The sequence below is a fragment of the Schistocerca gregaria genome, chromosome 3, assembly GCF_023897955.1.
Source record: "Schistocerca gregaria isolate iqSchGreg1 chromosome 3, iqSchGreg1.2, whole genome shotgun sequence".
Classification (NCBI taxonomy): domain Eukaryota; kingdom Metazoa; phylum Arthropoda; class Insecta; order Orthoptera; family Acrididae; genus Schistocerca; species Schistocerca gregaria.
Window position 1 is genome coordinate 442,182,609 of NC_064922.1, and position 12,878 is coordinate 442,195,486.

The window sequence follows — 12,878 nt, forward strand, 5'->3', positions numbered from 1 at the left end:
CACTCTTCTACGTAAGGTGGCTTGTGGATTGTAGATGCTGATTTAGGGATTGTTACCAGTTTTACTACACTAAAATTGCTTCAGCCTTAGAGTGCTGAACAGCATCGCAAAGAACACTGCTGTCTCCTCAAATAATTGTGTGACTGAGAGAAACTGTTCTTTACATAAGTACCTAAGTACATTAACTTAAATCTAAAGCAGATTACGAAACTTTCTTTCTAACCGATTTCGCGTAAATCTAGGCGTCAACGGAATCGGTAATAAATGCAGAACTAGAAGCGGAGAGAACGAGGCTGTAAATATTGACTTTAATAATTCACCATGTCTCATTTATGATGCGGCGTACAGTGTCTGGACTCGTTTTCAAATGCAAGGGCGTCGAAAATTCAGTGAGAGAGCAAGCACTAAATTGTCAATCTCCTGCAAAAGAAATATTCGACCAAGAAAGGAATACCATGCTTTCCATAGGTCTCTCATATCCTTTACCGGAATGGCTGACTATACTACAAGAGTCCTATAGCGTTTTCACAACTTTCAATGGAGAAATAATTTTGAGGCGCAAATGTGATGTGAATACTCACACATTCACAGTTCAACAAAATTAATATAAAATTATTTTGTTGTGCTTTGGGACAAGGACTTTCATTCGAATCAGATGTCTAAACAGGAAAGTTACATGGATGTCTATTAAGACGAATGCAGCCTGAAGATACCAGCTTTAGACTGCGTCTCTTCATTCACGTATCACACACCTTGGTCTAATGTCATTTTAACGTTTCTTTTGTGTAATATGTAGGAAATGAAGCACTACTGTGCTGAATCTAGTACTTAAAATTATCAGGTAATGATGTTGTCAGTAAACAAACGCAACTACGTGGAATGGTAGGGCTGTCTGTAGAATGTACTGCTAATTTGGTAAGTGTCGTGCCGTTTTCAGCTATGTTACTGTTAGCGCTTCCGTCCTGACCGATTATAGCAAACGATTTAAAATGTATCGGATTAAAAAAGTGTAACTTTTAATGAACAGTATGAGAAATAATCCAGAGGCAGAATCACGGTTACTCCTTAGCGTAACGGAGAGGCCCATGACACTGATCCCATGTGACGTCAAGCGTGCTGACCAATGAAAGCGTATGAACTGAGAAGGACCTACCTTATATATTCCCACCTTTCCTGAATAAAACCTTTTACGGTACTACCATTCGAGTCTGTTTGTAACCGTCAAGCCACGTCGTTTACGTTTGATCACTTGATTAGTGTGAGAAGCTCCCTCCCCTCTCATGAGCTGCTGAGCGTCTGATTCAGTTTTCTATTCCTTTTAATTTAGGTCGTCACGAGAAACTTGGAGAGAATGATCGTATAATCGATAGAAACAACAACCACAGTAAAAGCTAGTAGTTATCATACGTTATAACATAACAGGGGTAACAGGAGTAGGTTTAATAACGAATAAGAAAATAGGAATGCGGTAAGCTACTAGAATAGCATACTCAACGCACTATTGTAGCCAAGATAGTCACGAAGCCCACACCCAACACAGTAGTACAAGTTTGTATTCCAACTAGCTCCGAAGATGATGAAGAGATTCAAGCAATGAATGACGAGATAAAAGAAATTATTCTGATAGTGAACAAGACGAAAATGTAAGTGATGAGGGACTGGAATTCGATAGGAAAAGGAAGGGAAGCGAAAATAGTAGGTGAATATGGACTGGGGAAAGGAATAAACGAGGAAGCCGAATGGTAGAGGTTTGCATAGTGGCACAATTTAATCATTGCTGACACTTGGCTTAAGAACCACAAAAGATGGTTGTATACATGGAAGAGACCTGAAGACAGCGGAAGGTTTCACATTAATTATATAATGGTAAGAGAGAGATTTAGAAACCAAGTTTTGCCGGGAACTGTGGCCAAGCGGTTCTAGGCGTGCAGTCCGGAACCGCGCGACTGCTACGGTCGCAGGTTCGAGTCCTGCCCGGGCATGGATGTGTCTGATGTCCGTAGGTCAGTTAGGTTTAAGTAGTTCTAGGTTCTAGAGGACGGATGATCTCAGATGGTAAGTCCCATAGTGCCCAGAGCCATCTGAAACATCTGAAATCAGGTTTTAAATTGCAGAACATTTCCGTGGAAACATGAGGACTCTGACTACAATTTATTGGTCCTGAACAGTAAATTAAAACCCAAGAAATTATAAAAAGGCAGGAAATCAAGGAGATAGGACTTGGATATGTTGAAACAACTAGAAGTTGTTGAGAGTTTCAGAGGGTGCATTAGGCAACGGTAGACTAGAAAAGGAGAAGGGAATACATTAGAAAAAGAATCGGTAGCTATAAGAGATGAAATAGTGAAGTAAGCAGAGGATCATATAGGTAAAAAGACAAAGCCTCTTAGGAATCCTTGGATAACACAATAGATATTAAGTTTAATTAGTGAATGGAGAAAACATAAAAATGCAGTAAATGAAGCAGGCGAAAGGGAATACAAACGCTTAAAAAATCAGATTGACAGAAAATGAGAACTGGCTAAGCAAGAACGGCTGGAGGACAAATGTAGGGATTTAGAAGCATTGTTCACTAGGGGAAAGAGAAATAACTTCCATAGGATAATTAAAAAGCATTTGGGGAAAGAAGGAGTAGCTATATGAAAATCAAGAGCTCGGATGAGAAATCAGTGCTAAGCAAAGAAGGAAAAGCTGAAAGTTGGAAGGAGTATATAGAGGGCCTATACAAGAGAGATAAATTTGAAGGCAATATTACAGAAAGGAAGTGGACGCGGATGAAGATGAGATGGAAGATGTGATACTGCGAGAAGAATTTGACAGAGCTCTGAAGGACCTAAATCGAAACAAGGCCCCGGGAGTAGACGATATTCCGTCAGAACTGCTGATAGCCTTGGGAGAGCCAGCCAAGAAAAAACTCTTATCTGTTATGCAAGATATATGAGACAGGCGAAATACCCTCAGATTTCAAGATGAATGTATTAACTGCAATTCCAAAGAAAACGGTTGCTGGAAGGGGGGAAAATTACCAAACTGTCAGCTTAATATGTCATGGTTGCAAAATATTAACAAGAATTCCTTACAAAACGAAGGAAAAACTGGTGGAAGCCAACATCCTGGAATAACAGTTTAGATTACAGAGAAATGAAGGTACACTCGATGCAATACTGACCCTACGACTTATCTGAGAAGACAGGTTAAGGAAAGATAAACCTACGTTTATGGCGTTTGTAGACTTAAAGAAAGCTTTTGACAATGTTGACTGGAATACTCTCTTTGTAATTGTGAAGGCAGTAGGGGTAAAATACAGAGAGCGAAAGACTATTTGCAGCTTTTACAGGAACGATACTGCAGTAATAAGAGTCGAGGGACATGAAAAGGTGGTGGTGGTGGTTGTTAGTGTTTAACGTCCCGTCGACAACAAGGTCATTAGCGACGGAGCGCAAGCTCGGGTTAGGGAAGGACTGAGAAGGAAATCGGCCGTGCCCTTTCAAAGGAACCATCCCGGCATTTGCCTGAAACGATTTAGAGAAATCACGGAAAACCTAAATCTGGATGGCCGGAGACGGGATTGAACCGTCGTCCTCCCGAATGCGAGTCCAATGTGCTAACCACTGCGCCACCTCGCTCGGTCATGAAAAGGAAGCAATGAAGGGAGTGAGACAGGGTTGTAGCTTATCCTCGATGCTATTCAATCTCTGCATTGAACAAGCAGTACAGGGAACCAAAGACAAATTTGGATTAAGAGTTAAAGTTCAGGAGAATAAATAAACACTTTGACGTTTGCCGATGACATTAGAATTCTGTCATAGACAGCAAGGGACTTGGCAGATCAATTGAATGGAATAGACAGTGTCTTGAAAGGAAGATACAAGATGAACATCAAAAAATGCCAAACGAGGATAATGGAATGTAGCGGAATTAAATCATGTGATGCTGAGGGAATTCGATTAGAAAAGGAGGCACTTAAAGTAGTAGACGAGCTTCGCTATTTAGGCAGCGAAATAACTAATGATGTGTGAAGTAGAGAGGATATAAAATGTAGACTGGAAATGGCAAGAAAAGCAGTTCTGAAGATAAATTTGTTAACATATAATACAAATTTAAGTGTTAGGACGTCTTTTGTCAAAGTATCTGCCTGGAGTGTAGCCATTTATGGAAGTAAAACATGGACAATAAACAGTTTATACAACAACAACAAAAATGTAGTGAATAGAAGAACGTTGGAAATTAGATGGGTAGATCACGTAACTAATGAGGAGGTACTGAACAGAACTGCGCAGGCAAGAAACTTGTGGCACAACTTGACCAAAAGAGGGGATGGACTGATAAGACACATTCTGAGACACCAAGCGAACACCAGTTTACTACTGGAGGGAATTTGGGGGGGGGGGGTTAAAATCGTAAAGGGAGACCAAGAGATAAATACATTAAGCAGATTCACAAGAATGTAGGTTGCAACCGTTATTCGGAGACGATGACGCTGTCACAGGATAGAGTAGCATGCAAATCTGCATCAAACCAGGCTTTTGACTGATGACCACAACAACAATAATTTTAAGCAGTGTTCCCGTCCTTGCAAAAAACAATAATAAATTAAAGAGTTTTTTGTTTATTGTGTCCGGAACATTCATATACAACTTATATGTACATTTAGTTAATACAATGTTAAGCATTTGGAATTACATGGAAATTGAACCAGAAGTGATCAGTTCCGAAATTAAGATCAAACTCGAATACTGTCCGTCCCCAATTAAAGCATTTAAGGAAGTACCAGATAGATTAAAGCTGGGAGCTGGACTGATAGACAGTTGCCTTTCGTAAGCCATGTTCTTATTTACTGATCCATCCAAATGTGATAAATTATGCGTTCTCATACGTTCTAATGTGACAGTTCCTCCCCCTAATGACGGCGAATCGTGTGTTGTCCTTGGATACTTGAGTCCGTATCGTCACGAGTGTGGTTTCGTATCCCGACCAGGCACACAGTTTTAATCTGTCAGAAAGTTTAACGACGCGTATTTCTCTCCAGATTAAACGGGTTCATTGTGAAAGACGTAGAAGTGAGAATTAAAAAACATTTGTATAATATTAATTCAATGTCGTTCTCACCTTTAAGGGGGACGGAATACTACATCCGGAATTCACTTTCAAGCACTTGATTTGGTTTCAAGCAAACAACATTCATTCTAGAAATAACATCCCTCCTAATGCAACAAAGCCATGTGTGTCCATCCATCGATCTATTCGTTTCCACTCCTGACAGTAATGTACTTATTTTTATTTGATATACTTGTATGAAAATAACAAGTACAACTGATCCACAAATTACCTATTTCCTGATTTAAGCAGGATATTTTAAAGTGTGATTGTTAAGAATGTAGTTTCCAGAGAACTGCTCCTGATAACCTGATAGATTTACGTAAAAACAAATTCCATGAGGATCGATAACGCAACACGTGGAGGCAGAATTTGCAGTGAGGTAATATGTGGCAATGTGGTAATATGTGGCAATGAGTGAAGAAGTATAACTCTGTTTTAAACCCTAATTTTCCTCGTTTCAGTAAACTTATCACTTTTTTTCCGAAAACGTCCTATTTCGAAAGTCATTCGTATTCAAAATTCTTGTCCTTCGTAACGTTCGATTCTAAAGTAATCATTATTTCCAAAAATCTGTCCCATATCTTAGAAGCTCAAATTTTTCTGATTCTGTAAATGCCCACTTCCATGAGGAAAACTCGTTAGTCTGTCAATTATTCGACCTAGAAAGAAAAAATCATGTTTTTTGCAATTTGATTGGTTCTGCGAACCCTCACAATATAGTACCTATAATTTTGTCAGTTTTTGCGCTATACTATCTATAGGTATCAATGTTGAACCTTGTTTCACTGTTATCTCATATCCGATAATGTTACTCTTTTCCTTGTTATAAATTAAAAGATAACAGTCCACTTTGATAATTATTCATTTGCACTTTTGTGAATAGTTGTACTCAACAATACTTCGGGTAGTGCGCCATCAGCCATCAACATGTTATTTCCGTCTTGAAAATATAGTTGGGACTCAGTCCACCACAGTATTATTGCCTGCGGCAGTGAGGGTCCTTAGATCGGTTTATCGTGAGATTTTATCGTGACATTTCACGAGCGCACGCTGAACCACTTGATGGTATATGCACGACTGTCTTGAAGTAATTCACTACGCGATACGTTTTCCTTGGCCAGAATTGAATTGTTTACTGTAACGCCATCGCGTGTTTCCGGTAACAGTCACGGGAGACCAAGTGCGGCAATATCGTGCTCGGGTAGTACTTAAACGGCATCCGCGTGAACAGTAAATGAGCAAAACCAAACCGCGTTCGTGTTGTCATTCTATCAGATTTGCGTAGAGGAAATGTACTGAATATGTTGCCACTGTCAAATACCTCGTAGTGAACTTTATGTGCTAAGATGTGCTGAACATACTGTTTATTTGTAGTATACAAGTTGATAATCGTAAAAAAGCGTGTGTCAATAAATGTGGAAATGTGTCCATTTACGTAATGCGGTGATGTGTCCATCGCTTCAAACTTGTCAGTAAGCCAAATTACAACAAGGCGCCAGATACGAGAGAAGCAGCTACCGAGCCCCAGTAAACACAGCTTAGTCGCGTTGCACTGGTCGCCCACTCTCAATATCCGATATTTCATTGTACTCGCTGATTTCATCAGCTCGTCGCTCTGTACGTTTTCACGAGTGGGCGGGCTAATGGAAAATCTCCCTAGTGTGTTATAGCCGACAATGTATTGCTACCCCCACCTATGAAACGCTCTCCCGGGTGCGCTTTCAGTCCCCGGTGCAATTCACCCGTACGGCAGACCCGCATCTGGAAAATTCTGGTGCTTGGAATTTGAAACAACCTGCACTGTCCTTAACAGCTTTGCTGAGTACCGCTAATTATGGGGAATACAATATCAGATGATAATGCCATTGTGATCTATGAAAAGGAGCAGGAGTCTGATTTCATCTTCCCCTATGACTTTTATATTCTTCAGCAGCAATTTTATAGAGCTATTCATTCAGTATACATTCACTCCAATCCTCGCGTCTCTGAATCTCTCCGAAGCCTTCTAGATACAAGGCCTACGCACAGCGGCCATATTGATCTGTGACGTCACAAACTGTTGGCCATCTTATCTTTAGTTGGCAGTCCTGTTGGTGTGTATGTTGTGTTGAAAGGGTCTGCCGCATTAAAGTGCTATATATTTAATAGATTATTCGCCTACAGTTCTTCGAAGTATGGGATACAAGTGCTGCGTTCCTTTTTGCCAGGGAAACTACACATTCAAAAAAGGCATGAAAGTGCACATGTCTCGATTTCCCAAATGTGTGAACTGAGAAATCGTTGGAATGCAGCTATTCCCAGACAGGAATTTGTGCATACGCATCATTCAAGGGTAAGTAAATGACGAAAAATTTATAGCGTTTTATGTCTTTCCATTGCACCATCTTTGCCAATTGTTTATAAAAGCAGTTATGTATCATGTACCAATATGATTTGTTTCTTAATTCTGGACCATTGCTGCGAGGTTAATACGAATCTATCCGTGAAATGTCTCTCATATTTGCAAGTATTGTCACTAAGAATAGTTATATTAATTAGTGTTGTGCTGTTAAAGATCTGTCAAGAACATTTCCAACCAGAAAGTACTGTTTGGACAGAAAACTGCTTCGATGAGAAGACAGGACGGATTTTAACTGTAAATCTTGAACGACCGAGGATAAAAGATGGGTGTGTTCAATCGATATTTCCTGGTTGTCCTTCCTACTTGTCATCGTAACTGGCTTTCCGGGAATCGCCTGATGAAAAGCGGATGCGTCTGGAAGCATCACAACTTCAGAAAGCTATAAGCGAGAGTGTGAAGTGTGAGCAATACAAAAGTGAAAACAAAATTTCAAATATATCTCAGTTAACAGGGGGGCATAAAGTCAACTTTTCTTCAGCTGCTTTGTTTAAAATCCGAAACGTGTGCTTGTTGTATATTGCCGATTTTTTACTGCAAGAATGCAGGTCCTGAAGTAAAAGACTGAATTTAAAATTACAGTTTGTATCCAAGCCTAGAAATGCGTATTTAAGGCAAAGCGTCGAAATAATTTTATATATTGAGATAACATAGGGCAATTTTGTTTAGTTACTTTACGCGATGTTATAAATTTTCGGACTTTCATTACAAGCCCATGTAGAAGAGGAAAGCACGAGAACCCCTATGCAGTTTCGGCTCTAAAACTCGTAACGTTCGTACGGCTGCTGAGTGCTTAACAGCAGCGTTCCAAATACAGACCCGGCCATCAGTTGGTGACGTCACAAGTATGCGCACAGGGCTGTAGTCTAGGTGGTGTTGATCTCACCCGTTGCGAAGAAACACTCTTCCATATGATGCACTGGAGTGTGCGGCTGATTGGCAGCAAACCTTTCTACGGTGAGAAACAATCACATGATAGGCATAAAAATGAAATTCAGTCTAGCTTTGACTGACTCAGTTATCCAAGGATTAAATGAAAATGTCCAGTTGCAGAACAAAGCTGTTTTTTTCTCCATCTTCTAGCACACGCACTAAATTTATCACCCCGTAATACTGGTAGTTATAAGGGGCAATTAAATGGAAACGAGACAGATGGAAAAGAGTAAGTAAACTGTTCATTATTTCAAAAACAAATCGCTGTAACTGTTAACACATTTATCCGACTGTGTGCCCGCCCGCATGTTACCAAGATTGTTTCGACTAAGTTGCAGAAGTTTTGCTGCGAAGGCCTTACACATCCTCCATAAAGTCACGATCTCTCCTGATGCGATTTCCGTATTTTTAGAGCCCTGAGGGATGTACGTTCGGGGCCATATTTTGTTTCGCACGAAGAGTTGCGAGCCTGGGTAGTAACATGTTTCCCCTGCCAACCACAAACATTTTTCCATGAAGGAACTGAATATCTTGTCTCACAGTGGCATAAATGTACACTCCTGGAAACGGGAAAAAGAACACATTGACAACGGTGTGTCAGACCCACCATACTTGCTCCGGACACTGCGAGAGGGCTGTACAAGCAATGATCACACGCACGGCACAGCGGACACGCCAGGAACCGCGGTGTTGGCCGTCGAATGGCGCTAGCTGCGCAGCATTTGTGCACCGCCGCCGTCAGTGTCAGCCAGTTTGCCGTGGCATACGGAGCTCCATCGCAGTCTTTAACACTGGTAGCATGCCGCGACAGCGTGGACGTGAACCGTATGTGTAGTTGACGGACTTTGAGCGAGGGCGTATAGTGGGCATGCGGGAGGCCGGGTGGACGTACCGCCGAATTGCTCAACACGTGGGGCGTGAGGTCTCCACAGTACATCGATGTTGTCGCCAGTGGTCGGCGGAAGGTGCACGTGCCCGTCGACCTGGGACCGGACCGCAGCGACGCACGGATGCACGCCAAGACCGTAGGATCCTACGCAGTGCCGTAGGGGACCGCACTGCCACTTCCCAGCAAATTAGGGACACTGTTGCTCCTGGGGTATCGGCGAGGACCATTCGCAACCGTCTCCATGAAGCTGGGCTACGGTCCCGCACACCGTTACGCCGTCTTCCGCTCACGCCCCAACATCGTGCAGCCCGCCTCCAGTGGTGTCGCGACATGCGTGAATGGAGGGACGAATGGAGACGTGTCGTCTTCAGCGATGAGAGTCGCTTCTGCCTTGGTGCCAATGATGGTCGTATGCGTGTTTGGCGCCGTGTAGGTGAGCGCCACAATCAGGACTGCATACGACCGAGGCACACAGGGCCAACACCCGGCATCATGGTGTGGGGAGCGATCTCCTACACTGACCATACACTTCTGGTGATCGTCGAGGGGACACTGAATAGTGCACGGTACATCCAAACCGTCATCGAACCCATCGTTCTACCATTCCTAGACCGGCAAGGGAACTTGCTGTTCCAACAAGACAATGCACGTCCGCATGTATCCCGTGCCACCCAACATGCTCTAGAAGGTGTAAGTCAACTACCCTGGCCAGCAAGATCTCCGGATCTGTCCCCCATTGAGCATGTCTGGGACTGGATGAAGCGTCGTCTGACGCGGTCTGCACGTCCAGCACGAACGCTGGTCCAACTGAGGCGCCAGGTGGAAATGGCATGGCAAGCCGTTCCACAGGACTACATCCAGCATCTCTACGATCGTCTCCATGGGAGAATAGCAGCCTGCATTGGTGCGAAAGGTGGATATACACTGTACTAGTGCCGACATTGTGCATGCTCTGTTGCCTGTGTGTATGTGCCTGTGGTGCTGTGAGTGTGATCATGTGATGTATCTGACCCCAGGAATGTGTCAATAAAGTTTCCCCTTCCTGGGACAATGAATTCACGGTGTTCTTATTTGAATTTCCAGCAGTGTATTTGGATTATAGTTACTTTTCATATAATAAACATGTACTCCGTCTACAGGCCACGAGTTGACTACCGGTACAATCCGACCGCCGTGTCATCCGTAGAGGAGGATGCGGATAGGAGGGGCGTGCGGTCAGCACACCGCTCTCCTGGTCGTTATGATGCTAGTTATGGCCGAAGCCGCTACTATTCGGTCGAGTAGCTTTTCAGTTGGCTTCACGAAACTGAGTGCACCCCAAAAAATGGCAACAGCGCATGGCGGCCTGGATGGTAACCCATCCAAGTGCCGACCACGTCCGACAGCGCTTAACTTCGGTGATCTCACGGGAACCCGTGTATTCACTGCGGTAAGGCCGTTGCCCAAATAATAAACATGTTGCTTACTTTTTTTTCCATTTGTCTCCTTTTCATTTGCCTGCCTCTTATAGTAATATGCATGTGTTCTAATCTTGGAATGTATGACAACAGCTTTACAAGACCGCAGCATACCAGCTACAGTACGTGATAACAGAATTTCCCACTCTTCTGTAGAAAATATACAGAGTGAACACGAAATTCACAGACAAAATTTAGGATGCTGGTCAGGGATATTTTCTGTGTATTTTGTTACAAGGCAACAGTGATACCTGATGGCTCGTTACAGAGCAATTGCACTTACTTTTATTTCGTACCGCCCTTCTTCTTTCCTCTGTACTGCAGAGAAAATACCTGCATAAAAGTGCAAATGTTAATGGTGTGCACTGCGTGTCTTGTTTGGAAACAAACGTGTTCCATTCACTCCCGTTGCTGCTGTTGACGGCAGCAATGTCCACTTTGCTCTCTGCCCTCATGGATGCATCCACTAATGCTGAGTCTGTTTCTGGTGTGTGTTTCCGGCACTGTTAAGTTTACTTTAACAGCAGTACACAGCGCTAGTGGTATATTTGCTGATGAGTTGTCCGATATGCTCTTATAATGGTTCACTGAATGTAATAGAAGAGCAGGCGAACTACGGTATGCTGGGCTTCTCCTGTAGCGACGGCAACGCATAACATGCCTTTGCATCTGTACGAAAGCTCAGTGTTGTACACTTCAGTGATCGCATATTCTGTCTTTCTCACTATTGTCAAGGTGTTCTCAGAAATGGAATTGGGTAACATCAAAATTATGTTATTAATCAGTGCTACACCACCAAACACCCAGAATTCCTCAGGCCAAAATGTCCCTGAGCTACTTCCGAAATTTTGTTAGAGTATGTCACATTCATGCATTTATGTGTCCTCATTTCACGTGGTAGCGTACAAAGTGATAGGGATGGCGACTGTCCTGAAACAACCGCTTTTCGGTTGTATAATTTTTTTTTTCACGGCAGTTTAACCTGTTAAAAGCAGTCACAACAACCGGTATCTGCGATAGTCCATTTTTTGATTTTTTGTTTATATTATTTCCTGTGATAAACGTACAAATCGAACAAAGCAAAAGTTTGACGCTCTTAGTTTCAAGATACACAGAATCAAAATATTAAATTAAATCCACAAATAAAAGAAAACTTCTTCCGGCCACCGTTCTTTACTCTCCTCGAAAGGAGGTAAATAGTTGGATACTACAAAAAAATCATCAGTATTTTCATGTCGATTACAATTCTTTGAAGGTTACCTCAAAAATTATGTTGTAACCGAGGATGATACCCATGACTGGGCATTACGAATAGTCAGCGCTAAGGGGTGAAAAGTGATGTTGAACAAGTATGTTTTTCGCACTAATTTCTCCGCTTTCAAGGCAGCAGATAAAGGTGTTTATGCATACAGAGGCTACTTTATATTTTCATTGTAGACTATGAATGAATTGTTAAGTTTTTAATTTAGTACGGTTACCATGATTTCCTTCTCTTATTACTTCTAGAAATGTCAGACAAATCTGTAATCTTTTAAAGCAAATGTAGCACTATACTTTGTTGTTACGTCACTGGTTAAAAATGTTTTCAGACTAGGGTTGACGCCATTCTGTAGTACTACGGATGTCTGTAGACAACAGCGAGAAACTATCGCGTAGAACAGATGGCGCCAAGTCTTGCATACCGCAAGTACACGTGTATCATCTAAAAAGCTACACCACACGGAAACAGGGACATCATTGTCTCAGCGTCCGACCCCGGTAGCTGAGTGGTCAGTGCGACGGACTGTCAATCCCAAGGGCCCGGGTTCGATTCCCGGCTGGGTCGGAGATTTCCTCCACTCAGGGATTGGGCGTTGTATTGACCTAATCATCATCATTTCATCCCCATCGACGCGCAAGTCGCCGAAGTGGTGTCAAATCGAAAGACTTGCACCAGGGGAGCGGTGTACCCGATGGGAGGCCCCCGTCACACGCCATTATTATGTTTATTGTCTCAGCAATGCTGGCCCTGTTCTTAAGCAATGTGTTTGTTGCCAGCTTCTGTCAGCATTGTTATAAATACAGCACTGGTCCCTTTTTCTGTTTCCATATTAACGCAATA

The 12,878-nt window shown here is 42.5% G+C and overlaps 1 protein-coding gene and 1 pseudogene across 3 annotated transcripts in view; both read right to left on the bottom strand.

Moving 5' to 3' along the window:
* The window catches only part of LOC126355137 (UNC93-like protein), a 980,883-nt gene that overhangs the window by 39,859 nt on the left and 928,146 nt on the right, over positions 1-12,878 (bottom strand). The window lies entirely within an intron of this gene.
* Positions 10,646-10,763, bottom strand: LOC126356625 (5S ribosomal RNA; annotated as a pseudogene).